Raw genomic sequence first — 25,314 nt, 5'->3', positions numbered from 1 at the left:
GCAAATAGTCCTGCATCCTCGAAGATGTTTATGAGAGCACCAGGAAGCACATCATTGCACATGTCCAAACACCAGAAGAGAGGAAGGGTCTTTTTCTTATTTCCCTTCTTAAGAGTAATAAAACCTTCCTAGAAACTTCTTGGAAGATTGGCTCCTCCTGCTAAAATTGTACCACACGCTCGTTCCTAAACTAATCACCAGCGCAAAAGAAATAATTGATTGGCATACATTAGTTAACATGCACTCTTAAAGCATCTCCTCAAGTACGTGGCCCTTAATACCTTTGCCAAATCCAGACTTCTTTTAGCAAAGAAGCAAAATATACACATTACTACATATCAAATATATAACCAATAAAGACCTAGTGTATAGCACAGGGAGCTATACTCAGTATCTTGTATTAACCTATAATGGAAGACAATGAAAAAAAAGAATATATATACATATATATATACTATTGAATCACTTTGCTGTACACCTGAAACTAACACAACATAGTAACTCAAATATATTTCAATAAAAATTTTTAAAAAGAAGTAAAGGTAGAGTATGTTGTTGGATAGAAAACCAGAAGTATTTGGCATTCATTAAAATGAAAATTTACAGATGCAGTAGGACAACTTTTCATAATTTAACAGAGAAAGGATGAACATAATCTTAAATCTTACAATTGTATTACTAATTATTTCACTACATCTTTGAGTAGTTCATATCACTATCTGATTATTCTTATATTCTTACATTTTATTCTATAATCTCTACTGGGTGTGGGAGATACTGAAAAGGCATTGTTTGTGTTCTCAGAGTTTGCTTTGTAGTTTGGGAAGACAGACCGAAAACAAGCAAGTACCATTGGAAGACATGAGAGCAGAGCATGGATCTGATTTCAGCTCCTTCTCTTACTAACTAAATTACCTTCAACAAGGATCTGTGTCAGTGAAAGGAACTAATATGTATCATATTTATATAACTGTGGTGAATTTTAAATAGATAATCCATGCAGTGATTAGCAAAAGTGTTCAATAAATATTAACTTTCATTACTATTGTTTCTTACTGTGTTTACAGAGTTTAGTAAGTGCGCACAAAAAAACAACGGTTGAGAAAGTTAACATTAAAATGGTAAAGCTTGATTCTATCTGGATACAAGAGCTGTTTACCTATCCTAGAAAGGATGGAGATAGTAATGAAAGGCATTTCTGGAAGAATGACCAGGATGGGAAAAGTTATAGAAGCATGAAAAATTAAGGGGTAGAGGTCCTAGAAAAGCAAATAAACCCAAGTGTAGGCTTTAAGAGTGGAGTTTAGGGCTGAGAGATGAAGATGTGAAAGAACACCGTTAAGTGTTAGACTCTATTCTCTAGGTGATAGGGAATCATTAAAGGTTTTTTTTTTTAAAAAAAGGTTATAATTACAGATGCCATTTCTAAAGATCATTACAGTGACAGTGAGTTCAGATGGACAGCAGGAAAGAGAGAGACCAGTGAGATACAGTGTCTGTGCCAGAGAGACCCCATGACACAGAAGACGTGCAATAATCCACCTGAGAAATCAGGAAGCCTAAACTAAAGCCATTAGAAAAGAATGGAAAACAGGGAGCCAGTAGGAGATGTATTTTGGAAAAGCTTAATTTTTAGGAGAAAGATCAGCTTGAACACTATAAAGTTTGAAATTTATGAGAAAAAAATGTAAAGTTTATGGAATGACTTTCATTTACAGACAGTAATATAAAAGTACTATTAAATAAAGTGTTGTGTATATATTCTGCAAAGTGTTTCGATTATTAGAATAAATATCTGAAAAATTATTATTTGTAGCCAGTAGGTGCTATTAAGCTACTTAAAACCAGCCTGAATGTTTAAGCAAGATAAATATTTCTTTCTAGAGGAACAGAAAAATTTACTTTATTAACTTAATTAAGAAGTCTTTTTTTTTTTTTTTTTGTGGTACGCGGGCCTCTCACTGTTTTGGCCTCTCCTGTTGCGGAGCACAGGCTCCGGACGCGCAGGCTCAGCGGCCATGGCTCACGGGCCCAGCCGCTCAGCGGCATGTGCAATCCTCCCGGACCGGGGCACAAACCGGTGTTCCCTGCATTGGCAGGCGGACTCTCAACCACTGCGCCACCAGGGAAGCCCCTCCCCCCTTTTTTTTTTAAGACACGTGTCATGTTAAAGCTCAATCCGTTTCTGGTTAAACTGTTATTATAAATTAGCATATTGTGAAGTAACAAGATTTAAAAATATCTAGTCAATCTCTATTGCTTAAATTGAAATTTCTCTCTTACTTATTTCTTTTTGGAGATAAAATTAAACTGCTTTAACCTTACATTTAGGATATGGTTCTAATGAAAAGCACACATAAGTGTCCTGGATTCACCGCTTAAATTATAAGTAAATTAACATTTCCTCTTGGACAATTCTCTTCTCCCGTTAATCCTAGTGTTTTGACAATACCCTGAATCCCTTTGTCAAGTCTTTTCCAATCATTTTAGTGCAGTCTTCAGTGTTATTCATTAATCCTCATTCCATATGGAGCAAAGCAGTCCTAGGCTTTATTCCCATTTCACAGATTATTTATTTATTTGGGCAAAATTCTCTAACACATAAGGCCATTCAACAGTAATTTTATGCAAAACTTATTACATGTATTCTTGGCTGTCAATCATAAAAATGGAAAACTTTTCTGCTTTCTATGCTTTTCTGCAACTCAGTTAAAAACACTTGAGGCTATAACCTGAAATGCTGTACATTGTTGGTGATTTAGTTACATTTATCAAGCACTGAGCAATCCCATACTATAGTTTTTTAATATTGTAATAGTCCAATCTCTTTATTAAAGTATTATATTCTAGGGTCATTTTGGCTTTAAGAGTCTAAGGAGTATAAAAGACAGTGTGGACCAGTTAGAAAGATATTTAGACCAGTAGCAGGGCTTCAGTCTTGGTTCTGCCACTGCTGCACTTCTATGGACAGTTCATGGAGAGCTTTCTGCATCCATGTGCACATCCCTAAACTGGAGAACACAGTCCCTGGATCTACTTTATTCAAAGGATGCTGTGTGAATGAATGCAACAATTTGTCTGCAGATAATGAATGAAAGAAAAATGATTCTTATTTTATAACCACGATGCAGAGGACCTCCTATAGATCCTCTACTGGCTTTCATAATAAATAAAGAGTAATTTCTGAATCTCTATTTTTCACAATACCTTATAATACTAATTCCTTTGATTTACTGCTTCCTGATCCTTGTAAAATGCTTGGATTAGCTGGTTTCTGATCTCTGCAAAATGCTCTAGGTAGCCACAGAATTTCTTTCAGCTGCTACAATTTCCTCTTTATTTTGTGTTCATATACAGCAAAGCTAATGCTATCCATTAGAGGTGAAGTAACTAAAGGTGTCTGCTAGATACTTGGATCTAAGGTACAAATAAACTACACCTTACTTCCCTCTGACAATTGCAATCATTTAGAATGCCTCCTCTACTCTCACCAGAAAGGCCACTATTCAAAAACAGCTATATAAAATATGAAAATAAATTATTTGAAGGTGGGCTTCTCTGCGCTAAATTAAACACCATTATAACAACCAAATTAAAATAAGAGCAAGCAACAAGATGAATATATATATATTTATTTACATGGTTTCCAAATAGTGAATTAACTTTGGAACTTTGGTAAGAGCTCTTAGACATTTCAAGATTCTGATATTTACATTCTAATCTGAAGTTCAAGCTGGGCTTATACCCTTGGTACTTTAGAGCTACTGCCAGGGCTGTAATAGGAGCCTGGTGTCTGCATGCAAGAACTTACTTTAAAAGCTTGAGACTCTCGTTATTACCCAGGCTACAAACCCATACATATCTTTATTTGAAAGACATTAACAGTGTATTAATTTACAGTCTGCTTTTCTTTCATCTGTGAATACTGCATCTTCCATCATTCAGGCTGGACCCCAGGAGCCTGGCACATTATTTATACCAGAGTGTAAATGCCCATTTGGCCAAAGCAGAGCTGCCCTTGGAATCCACATCTCTGGCCCTAGTTGTGTTTATCCTTAGTATCTGGTTTCAGTTATCTTTTTGTTCCATTTTGGACTGTGATCTATTTGTTTCATTGGCTAAGCTCCCCATTATAGACTGTTGAACAGGCCAGGGCGAGGTGACACAATGTGGCCAGGCTCAGCCTCATTCCTCGCCCCATGGCACTTAATTACTACACTTTGTTTGCCAACTATTTCTTGGCATCTAATTTAATTTGGGGACTTGCCTAAGCATTTAATTGAACATGGAGAACTCCTTTCAAATATTTATATCCACTTCCTCTTTCTCCTCCTGCCCCATCATCAATTCTACACCACATTTTAGATCAGATCCACTTTCATTTTTTCTAAAATACCTGCCATTCCTCTTTTCCTGTTAGGAATATTGCCTCACACCTTGGATCGTAATAAGATTTTGCTTTTTAAAATACAGTTTTCCCTCCTTTTCTTCTAAACCTCTTCTTGCCTCATTATAGCAGAAGGATTTTATACTTTCTCTGTCCACAAAGTTTTTATCTAACTTGTATCTCACCCCTCTGATAATTTTCTTGTGTAAAAATAGGCAGCATGAAGGAAGTTACGATGGAGTCCTTATACTTGAAGCCACATGAACTTCTAATTCTCGTCTCTGACTGCAACTCCACCCACTTAGTTCTTTTATTCTCTAAATCTCTCTAATATTTAACATACTCTTGAATTTCATCAATATCTACAATTTCATGACTACTCTTACTTCTCTTCTCAGTTGATCTGTGTTCTCCAGGCTTTATGTCCTGCAGCCAGCCTCAGCCTCATATGTCATCATTTTGCCTAACTTTTTGTTGGTGCCTTCAAGCCCATATGAGTCAGTCCTGTTACTGCCACCATTTAAATCTCAGTGCTGGAACAACCCAGTCATATCCCTTCTTCACTCTGATACAACTATACACAGTGCTGTATGGGAAAATACAAATCAATACCTCAATATATATATGGTTTCCAACCCCCTTTGGAATTGCTATGCTGTTCATCTGTATTTTTCTTCACCCTTCATCGTTTTACCTCTCTCACTGTTCCCACCTACCTTTTGCAGACATTGTTCAAACCCCCTAAACCACAGAACCAATACTTCCAATTATACTTTGAGCTGGAGATTTTCCCTACTAACCTCCAAATCCTTATGTTTGCAATTCATAAATAATGGTTTTATTCACAACACCTGTAGCATTTTAAAAAGTGTGGTACCAGTGCAAACTTTAGCAAACCAAATAAATATAACAGACAATCTAGAAATAAATTCAATAATATGTGATAAGAAAATATTCAAATTAGTGGGAAAATAGATTATTTAATAATAATATTAGAACAACTGGTTAGCCATTTTGGAAAAAATAAAATGGTATCTCTACCTCATTTCTTGTATCTAACAACAATAACAAGAATGTAAATGGTAATAATTCTTTTTGCATCAATGAAATTATGAATTTTTATCATGGAAAGCAATGCTTAAAATATCTATAAACTGGCTTTGGGGGAAGCCTTTCTAACCATGCCATAAGAACTAGAAACAATAAAAGAATAAGTGGTCAAATGTTATTACATCAAAATTCCGTTTTGCGCAACCCATTCAAAAAGTGGGCAGAAGACCTAAGTAGACGTTTCTCCAAAGAAGACAAACAGATGGTCAACAGGCACATGAAAGATGCTCATTATTGCAAATTATTAGAGAAATGCAAATCAAAACTACAATGAGGTATCACCTCACAACAGTCAGAATGGCCATCATTCAAAAGTCTACGAATAATAAATGCTGGAGATGGTGCAGAGAAAAGGGAACACTCCTACATTGTAAGTGGGAATGTAAATTTTTGCAGTCACTATGGAAAACAGTATGGAGGTTCCTTAAAAACTAAAAGTAGAGTTACCATACGACCTAGAAATCCCACTTGTGGGCATGTATCTAGGAAAGACAAAAACTCTAATTTAAAAAGACACATGCATCCCAGTGTTCATTGCAGCACTATTTACAATACCCAGGTCATGGAAGCCACCTAAATGCCCATCGACAGACGAATGGGTAGAGAAGATTTGGTACATATATACAATGTAATCTTACTCAGCTATGAAAAGGAATGAAATTGGGTCATTTGTAGAGACATGGATGGGCCTAGAGACTGTCATACAGAGTGAAGTAAGTCAGAAAGAGAAAAACAAATATCGTATATTAATGCATATATGTGGAATCTAGATAAATAGTACAGATGAACCAGTTTGCAAGGCAGAAATAGGGACACAGATGTAGAGAACAAACATATGGACACCAAGGGGGGGAAGGGGTGGTGGTGAGATGAATTGGGAGATTGGGATTGACATATATACACTAATATGTATAAAATAGATAACTAATAAGAACCTGCTGTATAGCACAGGGAACTCCACTTCGCTGTACAGTAGAAAATAACACAGCATTGTAAAACAACTATACTCCAATAAAAAAATTAATTTAAAGGAAAAAGATAAACATATACTTACAAGCAGAAAAAAATTTTTTTAAAGTGAGAAAAAAAAAAAGACATGGAAGCAACCAAAGTGTCCATCAACAGATGAATGAATAAAGAAGACATGGTATATATACACAATGGAATATTATTCAACCATAAAAAAGAATGAAATATTGCCATTTGCAGCAACATGTATGGACCTAGAGATTATCCTACTAAGCGAAGTAAGTCAGACAGAGAAAGACAAATATTATACAATATCAGTTACATGTGGAATCTAAGAAATAATAAAAATGAACTTATTTACAAAACAGAAACAGATTCACAAATATAGAAAACAAAACTATGGTTACCAAAGGGAAAAGGGTGGGGGAGGGATAATTAGGTGTATGGGATTAACAGATACTTACCACTATATATACATAGGTAAACAACAAGTATTTATAGCACAGGGAACTATATTCAATATTTTGTAATAAGCTATAATGAAAAGACTCTGAAAAAGAATATATATATATGCATCCAAATCACTTTGCTGTACACCTGAAACTAACACAATACTATAAATAACTTATACTTCAATAAAAAATTTTCGTTTTGCAAAATAAGACAAACAAAAAACCAAGCAAACCAAAAACCAAGATGATACAATGATATTACCAAAGCATTATTTATAATAATGAAAGATTAAAAACAGTTATATTTTATCAAAAGGACTATAATTCATTCAATGTAATTAAATTACAGTATATACCTATTATAAAATGCTATACTAAAATTAAAACTAAAGTTGTAATACATAATGTAGTATACAATAACATGGAAAGATAGCCACAACACACTATTGTCAGTGAATTGAAGGAAAGGTACAGTGTGGTATTATGTTGGATTAGTGTATGTATGTGTGCATGTATATATGTGCATGGAGAGTGTATGCAATTTATGTGACTTTCTATAATTGACTTTCTATAACAGGAAGGTTGTAAGAACCTAGATCATTGAGTTAATATATCTTGCCCTCTACTATTAACATATTTTATGTGACAGGCACTGCTCTGGGCAATTAAAAATATGACTTTCCCCATTTTATAGACTGGAAATTGTCTTAGAGAGTGTGAGCAACTTTCCCTGAATAAGTCAGTAGGACAGTGATGAAGTCAGTACCTTACTCTTAGCCTAGTGTCTGATCCACCACATGAGAGCTGATCCTAAAGAGAAGATAATTAGTTCAATCCGACCAGTTATTTTCTATCTCTACTAAGACAAAGAGGGAAATAATTGAAATTAATGTAGTGTAGATATTATAAAGAATCTTCTTTTCCTTCTCTTTTTCTTTTTTTTAACCATAAAGAAAATCTGATAGTGAAGTATGGGGATAGGGATCAAATAAAGTCCCTCCACTTATTTACTTGCAGTGTTGCCTAGAAGGTAGCACAGCTAGTATGCTTCCCAAGGATGACATCTGTTGCTTTAATATAGATGCACAAGACGGATGAGCGAAGCCTAAGGTACATGACTCAGGTACCATCTACCTCGGCTGTTTGAGAGCAGCTATTGAAAAAGGTCTTTTCTTCTCCAGCTTGTGATTTAATCTCACCTCAGCCCCCGACCCCAAAGATAAGCTTGATTCACACAAGGGATCTAGGTAGGGTTAGGAGGGAGGGGGATGCAGGGGAGATGGAGATACTTGCTGCTTGTTTCCAAAGTGGAGAGGAAAAGCGGGATCACTGATCAGTCTTTATCCAGATGACTCTTCACACTTAAGAAAGAGGTGGCTTACTGAAGAATTTAAGTTACAGTCAGAAGCTTAATTAAAAGAAGTGGGAATTCATACAAAATCCAGAACTATTGAATTGAAGCCAAATAGTACAAGTGTCACAAGTAGAGTGTTCAAAATAAATTGGAAATGGTGAAGAAGGTAAGAACTTAATATTTATTAAACACTCATTGTGTTTTAAGCAATGAGGTGCTTTATACACATTACCTGCCATTTGAATCCTCACAAAAGAGTTAACCTGACCAGAAACCTGTACAGGTAAGAAGCCAGCTTGAAACATCCAAAAACAAAAATATGCAAAGCTATCTAACTCTCTTTCATTACTCATTTCACAGATGACTATATAGAAAATCTCTGGCAATAAGACTAGATGGCTTCACAGGTGAATTCTATCAAACATTTAGAGGAGAGCTAACACCTATCCTTCTTAAACTCTTCCAAAATGTAGCAGAGGGAGGAACACTCCCAAACTCATTCTACAAGGCCGCCATCACCCTGATACCAAAACCAGACAAAGATGTCACAAAAAAAGAAAACTACAGGCCAATATCACTGAGGAACATAGAGGCAAAAATCCTCAACCAAATACTAGCAAACAGAATCCAACAGCACATTAAAAGGATCATATACTATGATCAAGTGGGGTTTATCCCAGGGATGCAAGGATTCTTCAATATACACAAATCAATGTGATCCACCATATTAACAAATTGAAGAATAAAAACCATATGATCATCCCAATAGAGGCAGAAAAACCTTTCGACAAAATTCAACATCCATTTATGATAAAAACCCTCAACAAAGTAGGCATGGAGGGAACTTATCTCAACATAATAAAGGCCATATATGACAAACCCACAGCCAACATCGTTCTCAATGGTGAAAAATTGAAACCATTGCCACTAAGATCAGGAACAAGACAAGATTGCCCGCTCCCACCACTATTATTCAACATAGTTTTGGAAGTTTTAGCCAAAGCAATCAGAGAAGAAAAAGAAATAAAAGGAATCCAAATTGGAAAAGAAGAAGTAAAATGTCACTGTTTGCAGATGACATGATACTATACATAGAGAATCTTAAAGATGCTACCAGAAAACTACCAGACCTAATCAATGAATTTGGTAAAGTAGCACAATCCAAAATTAATGCACAGAAATCTCTTGCATTCCTATACACTAATGATGAAAAATCTGAAAGAGAAATTAAGAAAACACTCCCAATTCCCATTGTAACAAAAAGAATAAAATACCTAGGAATAAACCAACCTAAGGAGACAAAGGACCTGTATGCAGAAAATTATAAGACACTGATGAAAGAAATGAAAGATGATACAAACAGATGGAGAGATATACCTGTTCTTGGATTGGAAGAATCAAAATTGTGAAAATGACTATACTACCTAAAGCAATCTACAGATTCAGTGCAATCCCTATCAAACTACCAATGGCATTTTTCACAGAACTAGAACAAAAATTTCACAGTTTGTATGGAAACACAAAAGACCCCAAGTAGCCAAAGCAATCTTGAGAAAGAAAAATGGAGCTGGAGGAATCAGGCTCTCTGACTTCAGACTATACTAAAAAGCTATAGTAATCAAGACAATATGGTACTGGCACAAAAACAGAAATATAGATCAATGGAACAGGGTAGAAAGCCCAGAGACAAACCCATGCATGTATGGTCACCTTATCTTTGATAAAGGAGGCGAGAATATACAATGGAGAAAAGACAGCCTCTTCAATAAATGGTGCTGGGAAAACTGGACAGCTACATGTAAAAGAATGAAATTAGAACACTTCCTAACACCATACACAAAAATGAGCTCAAAATGGATTAAAGACCTAAATGTAAGGCCAGACACTATCAAACTCTTAGAGGAAAATATAGGCAGAACACTCTATGACATAAATCACAGCAAGTTCCTTTTTGACCCACCTCCTGGAGAAATGGAAATAAAAATAAATGAATGGCACATAATGAAACTTAAAAGCTTTTGCACAGCAAAGGAAACCATAAACAGTACAAAAAGACAACCCTCAGAATGGGAGAAAATATTTACAAATGAAGCAACTGACAAAGGATTAATCTCCAAAATATACAAGGAGTCCATGCAGCTCAATATCAAAAAAACAAACAACCCAATCCAAAAATGGGCAGAAGACCTAAACAGACATTTCTTCAAAGAAGATATACAGATTGCCAACAAACACATGAAAGGATGCCTGACATCACTAATCATTAGAGAAATGCAAATCAAAACCACAATAAGGTATCACCTCACACCAATCAGAATGGCCATCAAAAAGTTTATAAACAATAAATGCTGGAGAGGGTGTGGAGGAAAGGGAATCCTCTTGCACTGTTAGTGGGAATGTAAATTGATACAGCCACTATGGAGAACAGTATGGAGGTTCCTTAAAAAACTAAAAATAGAACTACCATATGACACAGCAATCCCACTACTGGGCAGATACCCTGAGAAAACCATAATTCAAAAAGAGTCATGTACCACAATATTCATTGCAGCTCTATTTACAATAGCCAGGACATGGAAGCAACCTAAGTGTCCATCGACAGATGAATGGATAAAGAAGATGTGGCACATATATACAATGGAATGTTACTCAGCCATAAAAAGAAACGAAATTGAGATATTTTTAGTGAGGTGGATGGACCTAGAGTCTGTCATACAGAGTGAAGTAAGTCAGAAAGAGAAAAACAAATACCATATGCTAACACATATATATGGAATCTAAAAAAAAAAAAGTGGTTCTGAAGATCCTAGGGGCAGGACAGGAATAAAAACACAGACGTAGAGAATGGACTTGAGTACATGGGGAGGGGGAATGGTAAGATGGAATGAAGTGAGAGAGTGTCATGGACATATATACACTACCAAATGTAAAATAGATAGCTAGTAGGAAGCAGCCACATAGCACAGGGAGATCTGCTCGGTGCTTTGTGACCACCTAGAGGGGTGGGAGGGAGATGTAAGAGGGAGGGGATATGGGATATATGTATATGCATAGCTGATGCACTTTGCTATACAGCAGAAACTAACAGAACACTGTAAAGCAATTATACTCCAATAAAGGCGTTAAAAAAAAAAGAAAACCTCTGGCAAAAACAAGGTATCTAGGTCAACCTCCTCGTCCCCATGAGATTTCACTCTGTTAAGTAATGACACTGATTCTTCTCTTTCTGATGAGTCTTTATTTGTGTTTGGTACCCATCTTCAACTAAAGTGGTCTGCAATTTCAAACTTGAGTTGATAAATGGCACTTTTACATTATAAATTAGATAAACAGTGAAAGGTAAGAAGAAAAAGGTAACTGCAGCAGTTCCACCGGGCATGAATTCTTCAAGCATATAATGTTGGCTGTGTTATTTTGCAGACTGTGTGGTGGATTCAGTGCAGCACTGCCAATCACTGTTGCTGTGCAGAAATTCTTCCTTTTTGCAACGCATTTTTTATTACTGGAACAGGTCTATTAAAGTAACATATGTTTTAGATGATACTTGTAATAAAAGTACATGATAGGTGAAGTATAGCCAGGACTCAAGGTTGAAGTCACCATTGCAGATACTTAAATGAATTATTTAAATAAACTGATTGTCAGTTATTAAAAAAAAATGTGCAAGGATCCTCAAACCTTGCTCTTTCTTCAGATTTGACGACTGGTTTTAATGCTCATATTAGAAAACAACTGTACTGGGTACAGATACTTGAAGTAGTGGATTTAAATCTCTCAGTTTAAACATCAAGTGGGTACAATACATATTCAAAATATGTTTTGACCATCTAGGCTAGAATTTTCCTTAAAAGAAACAGAAAGACATTCATAATAAGAATAATTTCCTAAAATTCCAAAATTACTATATATATTATGTATGTAATAGATACAGAGTTGTTGTTGAACTATGGATATCACAATTCCCTAAATTCCTTATTTATATCATTTTTCTTTTATTTAGTGTGGGATCATCTATAGCCCATGGTAACTGTATATAATGAAATATGAATACATTTCTTACCACACTGTTAACTTGGGTCATTTCTTTTAAGAAATTGAGGGACAACGTATGCTTGTCTGAGCATGTTATGCAAATTATTGCATAGAGGGATTTTAACAGGTAGGTAGTGCAAAACATGTCATGTGACAATTCTTACATTCAGTTTTCATTTTTCCCCAAAATTACCATGGTTATAATGCCTTTCTACATGTAGCCATTTTATATGCATGTTGAAAAGCAAGGCATGTGCACGTACCTGCAAGATATTGGCATTATATCCTGAACACTTTATCTCTAAGCTGGGACTTGGACTCTGTTCTTCTCTGGTTATAAAATCACATACATGAGATACCCCACCAAGGTGAGTTTGTCTATTGAAAAGGTTTGAAGCAGAAATACGTTAACATGGAAGGAATTTTCTCTTTGCTCATTTTAGCCTTAGTCACATGGTCCACAGCTGAAATTTATGCCAGACATTCTCAGAAATCTTCTGGTAGCCATGTTATTGCTCTCTTGGAAGACAACGGGTGAATGGGTAAAGAAAATGTGGCACATATATACAATGGAATATTACTCAGCCATAAAAAGAAACGAAATTGAGTTATTTGTAGTGAGGTGGATGGACCTAGAGTCTGTCATACAGAGTGAAGTAAGTCAGAAAGAGAAAAACACATACCGTATTCTAACGCACATACAAGGAATTAAAAAAAAAAAAGGTACTGATGAACCTAATTTCAGGGCAGAAATAAAGATGTAGACATAGAGAATGTACTTGAGGACACGGGTGGTGGGAGGGGGAAGCTGGGGTGAAGTGAGAGTAGCATCGACTACCGAATGTAAAATAGTTAGCTAGTGGGAAGCAGCCGCATAGCACAGGGAGATCAGCTAGGTGCTTTGTGACCACCTAGAGGGGTGGGATAGGGAGGGTGGGAGGGAGACGCAAGAGGGAGGGGATATGGGGACATATGTATGCCTATGGCTGATTCACTTTGCTGTACAACAGAAACTAACACAGTATTGTGAAGAAATTATACTCCAATGAAGATCTATTAAAGAATAAATAAGTAAAATAAATTTTTTTAAAAAAAGACAACGGGCACATTGCCTACTTTCCAGCTGCTTTTGCAACAACGTACAGCTCATGACACACATCCCCATTTTTAAAATGTACTTTACTAAACAAGTTTTATGTTATAAAACAGAACAATATGAATATCATCTATGCAATCTGCTATTCTGCGTTATCAGTTATGTCTTTTAAAAGAAAAACTCTATAGCAATCAGTTACGTGACATAGTGAGGTCTCTTTCTTTAAGCAAAGAATATCATATTTCATCTATGAAGGAGGCAATATAAAAATGCTACTAAAATATCTGTATGGCTTTTTAGTCATTTGCAAATGCACGGTGTCCCACATTTGCTGGAATAAGGTCTCAGAATACAGCTTGTCAATTTGAACAATTGTGTGGGGATGGGACAGATGGGCAGCTGCTGCTTTTTTTAATCCCAGATTTTGTTCTTTTACTTTAAATAATGTTGAAAAAAACAGGCTTTTTAAAAAAGAAAATAAAATGGTAGATATTTAACTATAATGAAGGAAAGATAGCTCCTGTTGCTTAGATTAAAAATCTCTAGTTTATTTTACTGAAAACAATAGATTTTACTGGCTGTACTGTGTTGATACTGATCATTATTTATACCATAATTGATATGACCAACTGTCTTTTCAGTTTTATAGGAATAGAAAAAAATACTGATTAAGTCAAATTTGAATAATCAACTGGGCATCATTATTCCTCTGTTAGTGCTTATGGATTTTCCACATTTTGGTCCCAAATGTAAACTCCTTTCTTAGCTGTACACTGCAATATAAATTAATCCAAACTAAAACTATTTTTAAAACCCTTTTGTTCATGTAAAAAACATGATAAGAATGCCTCTATTTTTAAATTGGCATTTCTTTCTTCTATCATAATCACTTCCCCATATTATGAAAGAATAAAAATTTAACTAATGCCCTAAGTAAATTGGCCAAAGATTATAAATAATGACTTTTCACTAGGCACAAATCTTCTGTAATTAGAAAGGGAAGAAAATAATCTGTAATGAATGAACTGTATTTAATATATAAGTACTGAATATTGAACACAGATGCCTCTATGTGAGTGCTCAAGTGAAAAAAACTGAACCACATTTATATTCTTTCCTGGGCAGAAACCCCATATTCTGGGAGGGTAAAACACTCAACTCAGAAAAGTACCACCAAAAAAAAGTAGAATTTTAATTAGCTGAAAACCAAAATGCCCTTAATAGAAAGATTTTAAATAGCAAAATGGTCATTATCCCATTATGTTACTTGAGAGTATTCCAGGTAATATAGCTGACCAGAAACTACTTCTGCATCCTACTCAGAAATCTGAAATTTTTTTGACCTTCAATTAAGTAAAAAATCATTTCATTGGTCAGTTGCATACTATGCAGCAACACTGACGTGTTGTAATTTTATGTAGGAAATATAGTTCTATTGAGTGTTTTAATGGATTGGATCTGTTCATAGAGCAGTGGTTGATTAAAGAACCTACTTTAATATCTTAACTTTAAACAAACTACAATGGTTTATAACTCTAAATTGTTAGAACCCATTTTAAATTTCTTTAAAACTGATAAGCCTTTCTGCCCTGCCCCAATTTCACATGTAATTAAATCCACAACACAACCACACTGAAGGGAAAGGCCAGTTTTATTTACATAACATAACAATAGCAATAACAATGAACGAATAGCACTAAACCAACATCAGTCTTAAGCACAAAATATTACTCTTGACTTCTTAAATGAGCCACCTTTTTTCTAACCAGCCAGGAATAACATTCAATTTTGTATGAAATAACTACTGTGCTGGAACTCACAAATGAACAAACATATTTTTGGAAGTAAATCCCCTAATTTACTTCCAACATTCAACATCAAAATCATCACTATTAATATTTTTTCAATAACAGAGGAATACTTCATCTTAACCCACAATACCAGCAGTGCTTATATTTTATCTAAATATATCTAAGTATCTAAGAAGATACTATAAAAATTACCCATGTATTAAGCTCTTAGGGTGGGCAATGAGGAAATTAAGGTACAGATTACAAAAACCTGGGGCATCAAGAGGTTAAGGGGGCAAGATCAGAGAAAGAAAAGTGGTAGAGCCAGGGTTTTCAAGCAGTTCCTTTTCTCCCAGGTTATATTCAGACCCAAGGCCTGCCTCAGGCAGAGTCAAAGGAGGAATCTGCCTGCAGCAGCTAGCCAAGTGGGAGAGCCCCACGGCTTTATTAACCAAGCCCTGACTGTTAACTGCTACTCAGTTGGAGGGCTTTCAGTCTTTGGATTAGATGTGCACTGGCCACAAAATCACTCTAAGTGCTTCCAGATTCAAACACATGCATTGGATATTTGGGAGTCAGAGTTACCAAATTTCTGAGAGGCTTCCACAGAAGTTGAAAGGCAATTCCCAACATCGGTTTAATCTCAGTTACTTGAAACTATGTTCTCCGCATAGTGATTTTTCAGATCATCCTAAGAGTATCAGCCATTAGTTCAATGTGTTTACTGTAAGCCAGCAATGATCTTCCTGCGATTCTTTGTAAGGCACATACGTACATGATGTCTACTCTCAGAGTAAAACTTGACCTCCTTTGTTTTGGATGGGGTCCATTCTTCTAAAGAGACCACATTCCTACACTAGAGACCACACTTTCTCCTTTAGTCTTTTCTTTAACTCTTTCATTTCTTCTTGAATTGCGTTTGATTTTCTAAAATCTTAAAAATTCTTTCTCTTTGAAACCACGATTCCATTTTAATTGCTCTCCTATCATTTGACATTATTTTATAGCTAAGCTCCTCAAACAAGCAACCCACCTCCACACCCCACTACTCTCACTAGCCATCCCATACTTTCTTAAACCCCTATACTCTGATTTATGGACCCATCAATGTCTTGAAACTGCTCAATTAAATAATTTTACAAACGGAATTGAGTTTCTTCATCCTGACACGCCTCAAAATCCCCACTGTACTTCACATAGCTTATTTTGAGTTTCCAGGATAATGTCTGTGAGTTTTTTCTCTGTATCTCTCACTAACTGGGCTGTTCCTTCTCTCTCCCCCACCAATTTAGTGATTCTCTTTGCTGCCTATCTGCTGACTTTCCTCTAAACTTATAGAATTTATACATTTAAATATTTTAACCATCTCCTCCATACTCACGACTCAGAAATTCTTATCTCCTGGACATTCTATCTTTTACTTTCCCTCCTGTCCCATTTCCCCAAATTACTATAAGCTCTTTAATCATTCATTCAAAACAAGAGTTGTTTACGCTTCTCCTTTACACTAGGTATGCTGTTAGGCACTGAAGATAGAGAAGTGATTGAAAAAAATACCTGCTCTCATAGATTATGCATACTATTGAAGGAAATAGATAATAAACATAATAAAAAAGTAAAATATTGATAACATGAAAAATGAATGTTAAAGAAAACAGATAAAGCAAAGAATGGGTATGTGAAATATCAGAGGTGGGCTGAAAAAAATTTCAAATAGATGTTGAATGTAGACTATGGGGGCAATGCAGAAGCTAAGAGACCAATTTAAAAAACAGTGCAATAATCCACGAGACAGACGATAATAGCATGGAGAAAAACTGTGACAGGGTTGCATTCCAGATCTATTTTGAAGATAGAATAGACATAATTTGTTGTTGCAGCAGATATGAGAGGAAGGAATCAAGATTGATACCAAAGTTTTAACACAAGTAACTGGAAGATTGTAGTCATTAACCAATATAGGTAAGTGAGGAAAGAAGTTGTAGGTATACAATTAAGAGAAAAATCCTAGATGGAGAATATGAATTTTGCTGTTGTAAACATAGAAATGGTATTTAAAACCATGAGGGGAGAACTGCATCACCTTGGAAGTGAATATATAATCTATAATCAAATAGACTTGCAGCCATATATAGAAAACTCCACTCAATAACCCCAGAATACACATTCCTCTCACAAGTGCACATGGAAAATTCTCAAAAATAGAACACAAATTATGTCAGAAAATAGGCTTCAGTAAATTTAAAATAATTGAAATTACACAATGTCTTATGGCTATAAGAGAATAAACTTAAAATCAAAATCAGAAATAAATTTGAGAAATTCCCAAAGATGTGAAAATTAAACAACACCCTCCTAAATAATCAATGGGTCCAGGAAGAATCACACACATAAAATTATTAAATACTTTGAGATTAATTCAAAAAAGATGCATCATACAAGATCTTACCAGATGTAGGGAAAGCAGTGTTGAGAGGGAAATTTATAGCTATAAACGTCTATATTATAAAAGACAAACAAAATACACAAACTTTTAACTAGAATCACCAAGAAAAAAAGATAGAGAACTTAAATAAATAAAATCAGAAATAAAGGAGGAGATATTACAACTGATGCCACGTAAATACAAAGGATCATAAGAGACTACTATGACCAGTTATATGCCAAAAAATTGAACAACCTAGAAGAAATGTATAAATTCCAAGAAAGAGAAAACCTACCAAGACTGAATGATGAAGAAACAGAAAATATGACTTAACTAGGAGTAAGGAGACTGAATCAGCAATCACAAATCTCCCAACAAACAAAGTGTAGGACCAGATGGCTTACTGGTGAATTCACTTAAAGAGCTAATGCCAAATCCTTCCCAATCTCTTCCAGAAATTAGAAGAGGAAGGAACATCTCCAAACAAATTTTATGAGGTCAGCATTACCCTGATACAAAAACCAGATAAGGATACTACAAAGAAATAAAATTATAGGCCAATATCCCTGATGAGCATAGATGCAAAAGTACTTAACAATATATTAGCAAAGAGAATTCAGCAACACATTAAAAGGATCATACACCATGATCAAGCTGAATTTATTCCAGGCATGCAAGGATGGTTCAACATCACAAATCAATCAATTTGATACATTATTTTAACAAAATGAAGGATAAAAATCATATGATTATATCTTAATGGATGCAGAAAAAGCATTTGGCAAAATTTAACATCCATTTATGATAAAAACTCTCAGTAAGGTGGGTATAGAGGGGATGTACCTCAATACAATAAAGGCCATATATGACAAGCCCACAGCTAATGTAATACTCAATGGTGAAAATCTGAAAGCTTTTCCTCTAAGGTCAGGAATAAGACAAGGATGCCCACTCTCACCACTTTTATTCAACAAAGTATTGGAAGTCCTAGCCAAAGCAATTAGGTAATAAAAAGAAATAACATGCATCCAAATTGAAAAGGAAAAAGTTAAACTGTCTATTTACAGGTGGAATAATATATTCTCTCTATATATAAGAAAACCCTAAAGACTCCACCAAAAAAACTGTTAGAACTAATAAACAAATTTAGTAGAGTCAAAGAATACAGAAATCAATACACAAAAAATCAGTTGCATTTCCACACACTAATAATTAACTCTCAGAAAGAGAAATTAAGAAAACAATCTCATTTACAATTATATCAGAAAAAATAAGATATCCGGAAATAAATTTAACCAAGGAGGTTAAAGACTTGTACGCTGAAATCTATAAAACATTGGCTTAAAAAAATTGAAGAAGACACAAACAAATGGAAAGATATGTTCATGGATTGGAAGAACTAATATTGTTAAAATGTCCATACTACCCAAAGCAATCTGCAGATTCAGTGCAATCCCTACCAAAATTTCAGTGGCATTTTCCACAGAAATAGAACAAGAAATCCTAAAATTTGTATGGAACCACAAAAGACCCCAAATAGCCAAAACAATCTTGAGAAAGAAGAACAAAGCTAAAAACATCATGCTTCTTGATTCCAAAGTATATTAGAAAGCTAGAGTAATCAAAACAGTACGGTATTGGCATAAAAACAGACATAGCCCAACGGAACAGAATGGAGAGCCCAGAAATAAACCCATGCATATATGGTCAATTAATTTATGAAAAAGGAGCAGATAATATCCAATGGGGAAAGAATTGTCTCTTCAATAAGTGGTGTTGGAAGCATAGCTCTTCAAGAGATGGTGTTGGAAAAACTGGACAGCCATATGCAAAAGGATAAAACTGGACCACCATCCTATACCATACAGAAAAATTAACTTAAAATAGACTAAAAACTTGGACATAAGAACTGAAACCACAAAACTCCTAGAAGAAAACAGGAGGTAAATTCCTTGACATTGATCTTACTGATGATTTTTTGGATTTGATACCAAAAATAAAGGCAACAAAAGCAAAAATAAACAAATGGGACTCTATCTTACTAAAAAGCTTCTACACTGCAAAGGAAACCATCCACAAAGTAAAAATGCAACCTATTGAATGGGAGAAAATATTTGCAAATCATGTTTGACAAGATGTTAATATCCAAAATATATGAATAACTCATACAACTCAATAGCAAAAAAAATCCAATTAAAAAATGGGCAGAGGAGCTGAATAGACATTTTTCCAAAGAAGACATACAGATGGCTAACAGGTACATGAAGAGGTGTTCAACATCCTTAGTCATGAGGTATCGATAAATGCAAATCACACCCAAAATCACTTCACATTTGTTAGGATGGCTACTATCAAAAAGAGAAGAAATAACAATGTTTACAAGGATGTGGAGAAAAGGGAACACTTGTGAACTGATAGTGGGAATGTAAATTGGAAAACAGTATAAAGTTTCTGCAAAAAATTAAAAATAGATTTACTATATAATCCAGCAGTTTCATTTCTGGATATTTATCTGAAGGAAAAGAAAACACTAAGTCAAAAAGCTATGAGCTATGAGCACCCTTATGTTCATTGCATCATCAGCATTATTTACAATAGCCAAGACGTGGAAACAACCTATATGTCCGTTGAAGATGAATGGATAAAGAAAATCTGACATAGATATAGGTAAAATGGAATATTATTCAGCCATTAAAAGAAGGAAATCCTGCCATTTGTGACAACATGGATGAAACTTGAGGGCATTATGCTAGGTGAAATAATTTAGGCAGAGAAAGACACATGTCATGTGATCTCACTTGTAAGTGGAATCTAAACAAACAAAAAAAAAGCAAAACAAAAAAAGAACTTATAGATAGCACAGCTGATTGTTGCCAGAGGTGGGGGATGGGCAATAGGCAAAATGGGTGAAGGCAATCCAAACCTGCAGACTTCCAGTTATCAAATAAATAAGTCCTGGGGATATAATGTATAGCAAGGTAGCTCTAGTTAATAACACTGTATTGAATATTTGCAATATTACAATATGTCTCTTAAGATAATAAATCTTAAAAGTGGTCATCATCAGAAGAAAAAATTTGGAACTATGTGTGGTGATGGATATTAACTGAAACAATTGTGGTGACCATTTCACAATATATACATATATCAAATCATTACACTGTACCCCTGAAAGCAACATAATGTTATACGTCAATTATACCTCAATTTAAAAAAAATAACATGGCTGGGCTGAGTGTTGGCGACAGGAAAGAGAACTAATTCAATAGATATTTTATTGCTGGTATTTACAGGATTTGGCAACTGCTAACATACAGATTAACCCACTATCTGAAAGTAGAGTGTTCCTATGAAAGCTTTCATAAGCCAAAATGGTGTAAAGCAAAGAAACAATTACCTTAGGACACGTCTTGCTAACAGATGCACAAAATAGATCAAGATAAAGCACAGATGCTCACAGACATAGTTCAAAGCTGCGGTGGCTTGGTGCTGAGACGCTGAGTGTAGCTCTTGCGGAAGGAGCTTGGGACCACTCTTGCTGCTGTGCTCCAATGCATGCTGCCTCTATAACGACCCATTGCAAAACAAATGATAAACGCTATTTTCACTTTTTTTTATAAGAGGGAAGATCCTCTTCAGATTTCTTTTGTTTAGTGAAAACAGCAGGTCTTTCATTAAAGCGAGGTGGTGTAGAGTGAACATTCAACAAGTGGGGGATGCCAGTATAAATATTAACTATATATATTAATATAAATAAATATTAAATATTAATAATAGTTATCCAATTACAATATATAAAGGCCTTTTCACAGTAAAAAAAATTTTTTAAAAAGAAAGATCTCAAATTAGTAAGCTAACTTTCCACCCTAAAATACTGGAAAAAAGAACAAATTAAACCTAAAACAAGCAGAAGGGAAGAAACAATAAAGAATAGAATGTAAATAATGAAATGGAGAGCAGAAAAGCAATAGAGAAAATCTATGAAATCAAATGTTGGTTCTTTGAAAAGATCAACAAAATTGACAAGGCTGTAGCCGGACTAAACACAGGCATGAAAGATGGTACATTACTACTAACCTTACAGAAATAAAAGGATTATAAAGGGAGACTATGAATAATTACAGGCTTAACTAATAATTATTAGTTAACTCTGATGAAATGAAAAAATTCCTGGAAAAAATTAATTGCTATAACTTACTCAAGAAGAAACAGGAAATCTGCATAGGGCTTTAACAAGTGAAGAGATTGAATTAATATTTTGGGGGTCCCTAAGACCACCCTAAGGATGGGTAATTCACTAGGAGGGCTCACACACAGGATTCAGCATGTGATTGTATTCATGGCTATGATTTATGTTACTGAAAGAGTACTAAGCACGATCAGCAAAGGGAAAAGGTGCATGTGGTGAAGGAGAAAAAAGGCACAAGCATCTAAGGGTCATCACTCACTAGAGTCACACAAGACATGCTTAATTTCCCCACCAAAGGGTTATGTAAATATGTGTGAAATGTTGTGACTCAGCATCCAAAGAGCAGGTCACAGAGACAGCCTCTGCCTGGTACAGACCAAAATTCTAGACTCCCAGAAGGAAGCAGGTGTTCGGCATAAACCATTGTTTGTACAAACAGGTAAAGCACAGTGGGTTACTCTTATCAATTCTGGGGATGGTGGGAATCCTCTCAAAATCTGAATTCCCAGACACCAGCCAACTGTAAGCTAAGCTTCCTAAGGATCTTGGGCCTGCTATGTTAACTTTTTTCTGTACTATTAGAAAATGTAAAACTCTCTACAAAGCAAAGCTAAGACCCAGTTGTTTTCACTGGTGAACTCTACCAAACATTTTTTAAAAAGGCGTTAATATCAAATTTTCACAAACTCTTCCAAAAAAGAAGAGAGAACACATCCCAAGTCATTATACAATATAAGGCCAGTATTACCCTGATATCAAAACCAGAAAGAAAAGAATCATAAGAATAGAAAACTACCAGCTAATTCTCTAGTGAATACATATGCAAAAATTCTTTAAAAATTCATTCTTATTTTTCACAGAAGTTATATACTATAAAATCACTAAGAAACTGAACTGGGCCATTGCTCACTAAAGAAATATAGGGTTAGGCTCTTGAGTGCCTCTGGTCACAATATATTCATCAACTGATCAATAATAGCTTTGCTTTATGTGTATTTCTGCTTAAAGGCATCCTATTTAATATATATCGCTGATTCATTAACATTGAACTCATGGCCATTAGCACTATAACTCTTGCCTGAACAAAGCTCATCTGACAAATGGTTTTCTATGTAAGGCACAGCACAGCCTCCTTGCACTTAGAAACACTAGCCAGGACTTCAGAACTAATGTTGTGAACCTTTTAAAATACCAAAATCAACAACAGAAGGCACAAATATGTGGAAAATGGGACAGTTTGGGGGCCATAAAAAGGGCCCTTTGTTTACAGTATGAGAGCTGAAACAAGAAAGCAGAATATCCCCTTCTCCAGCTTCAGCTGGGAATGTGTACATTGGGCAACTCAGATTTCTCACTGTCCTGTGCATGTTTGCAAATGATCATGAAAGTGCCACCAATATTGACTTGGCGGTTACAAGCACATTTTAGTGAGTAGGTGAATTCACAAATACGGGAGCTGCACAGGATGAGGGTTGACTGTAGTAGCAAATAGTAGCTAGCAACGTGTAAAAAGGGTCATATGACATGACCAAGCAGGAGGTATCTCAGGAATGCAAGTTAGTTTAACACCCAAAAATCAATTAATATACTGGGGGTGCTCCAAGATGGCAGAGGAATAAGACGTGCAGATCACCTTCCTCCCCAAAAATACATCAGAAATACATCTACATGTGGAACAACTCCTACAGAACACCTACTGAACGCTGGCAGAAGACCTTGGACCTCCCAAGAGGCAAGAAACTCCCCCACGTACCTGGGTAGGGCAAGAGAAAAAAGAAAAAACAGAGATAAAAGGATAGGAATGGGACCTGCCCCTCTGGGAGGGAGCTGTGAAGGAGGAAAGGTTTCCACACACTAGGAAGCCCCTTCACTGGCAGAGACAGGGGCTGGGCAAGGGGGAAGCTTCGGAGCCATGGAGGAGAGCACAGCAACAGGGGTGCAGAGGGCAAAGCGGAGAGATTCCCGCACAGAGGATCGGTGCCGACCAGCACTCACCAGCCAGAGAGGCTTGTCTGCTCACCCGCCGGGGTGGGCGGGGGCTGGGAGCTGAGGCTTGGGCTTCGGAGGTCGGATCCCAGGGAGAGGACTGGGGTTGGCGGCGTGAACACAGCCTGCAGGGGGCTAGTGCGCCATGGCTAGCCGGGAGGGAGTCCGGGGAAAAGGTCTGGACCTGCCGAAGAGGCAAGAGACTTTTTCTTCCCTCTTTGTTTCCTGGTGCACGAGGAGAGGGGATTAAGAGCACTGCCTAAACAAGCTCCAGAGACAGGCGTGAGCCGCGGCTATCCCCAGAGCAGGGACCCCAGAGACGGGCATGAGACGCTAAGGCTGCTGCTGCCGCCACCAAGAAGCCTGTGTGCGGGCACAGGTCACTGTCCACACCTCCCTTCCGGGGAGCCTGTGCAGCCCGCCACTGCCAGGGTCCCGTGATCTGGGGACAACTTCCCCGGGAGAACACACAGCGTGCCTCAGGCTGGTGCAACGTCACGCTGGCCTCTGCATTCCGTACCCCTCCCTCCCCGCAGCCTGAGTGAGCCAGAGCCCCTGAATCAGCCGCTCCTTTAACCCCGTCCTATCTGCGCAGGAACAGACACCCTCAGGTGACCTACACGCAGAGGCAGGGCCAAATCCAAAGCTGAGCCCCAGGAGCTGTGCGAACAAAGAAGAGAAAGGGAAATCTCTCCCAGCAGCCTCAGGAGCAGCGGATTAAATCTCCACAATCAACTTGATGTACCCTGCAATGTGGAATACCTGTATAGACAACGAATCATCCCAAAATTGAGGTGGTGGACTTTGGGAGCAACTGCAGACTTGGGGTTTGCTGTATGCAACTGACTTGTTTCTGATTTTTACGTTTATCTTAGGATAGTTTTTAGCAATTGATATCATTGGTGGATTTGTTTATTGGTTTGGTTGCTCTCTTTTCATTACCTTAAAAATTTTTTTATTTTAATAATTTTTTAATTTTAATTACTTTATTTATTTTTCTTTCTTTTTTTCTCCCTTCTTCTGAGCCGTGTGGCTGACAGGGTCTTGGTGCTCTGGCCTGGTGTCAGGCCTGAGCCTCTGAGGTGGAAGAGACAAGTTCAGGACATTGGACCACCAGAGACCGCCCAGCCCCATGTAATATCAATCGGCGAGGGCTCTCCCAGAGATCTCCGTCTCAATGCTTAGACCCAGCTCCACTCAACGACCAGAAAGCTGCAGTGCTGGACACCCATTCCAAACAACTAGCATGACAGGAACACCACTCCACCCATTAGCAGAGAGGCTGCCTAAAATCATACTAAGTTCATAGACACCCCAAAACACACCACCGGATGTGGCCCTGCCCACTACAAAGACAAGATCCAGCCCCATCCACCAGACACAGGCACCAGTCCCCTCTACCAGGAAGCCTACACAGTCTCTGAACCAACCTTACCTACTGGGGGCAGACACCAAAAACAACAGGAACTACGAACCTGCAGCCTGCAAAAAGGAGACCCCAAACACAGTAAGTTAAACAAAATG

The sequence above is a fragment of the Monodon monoceros genome, unplaced genomic scaffold (assembly GCF_005190385.1).
Source record: "Monodon monoceros isolate NGI ecotype Baffin Bay Population unplaced genomic scaffold, NGI_Narwhal_1 Super_Scaffold_14, whole genome shotgun sequence".
Classification (NCBI taxonomy): domain Eukaryota; kingdom Metazoa; phylum Chordata; class Mammalia; order Artiodactyla; family Monodontidae; genus Monodon; species Monodon monoceros.
Note: the sequence above shows the minus strand (reverse complement) of the source record.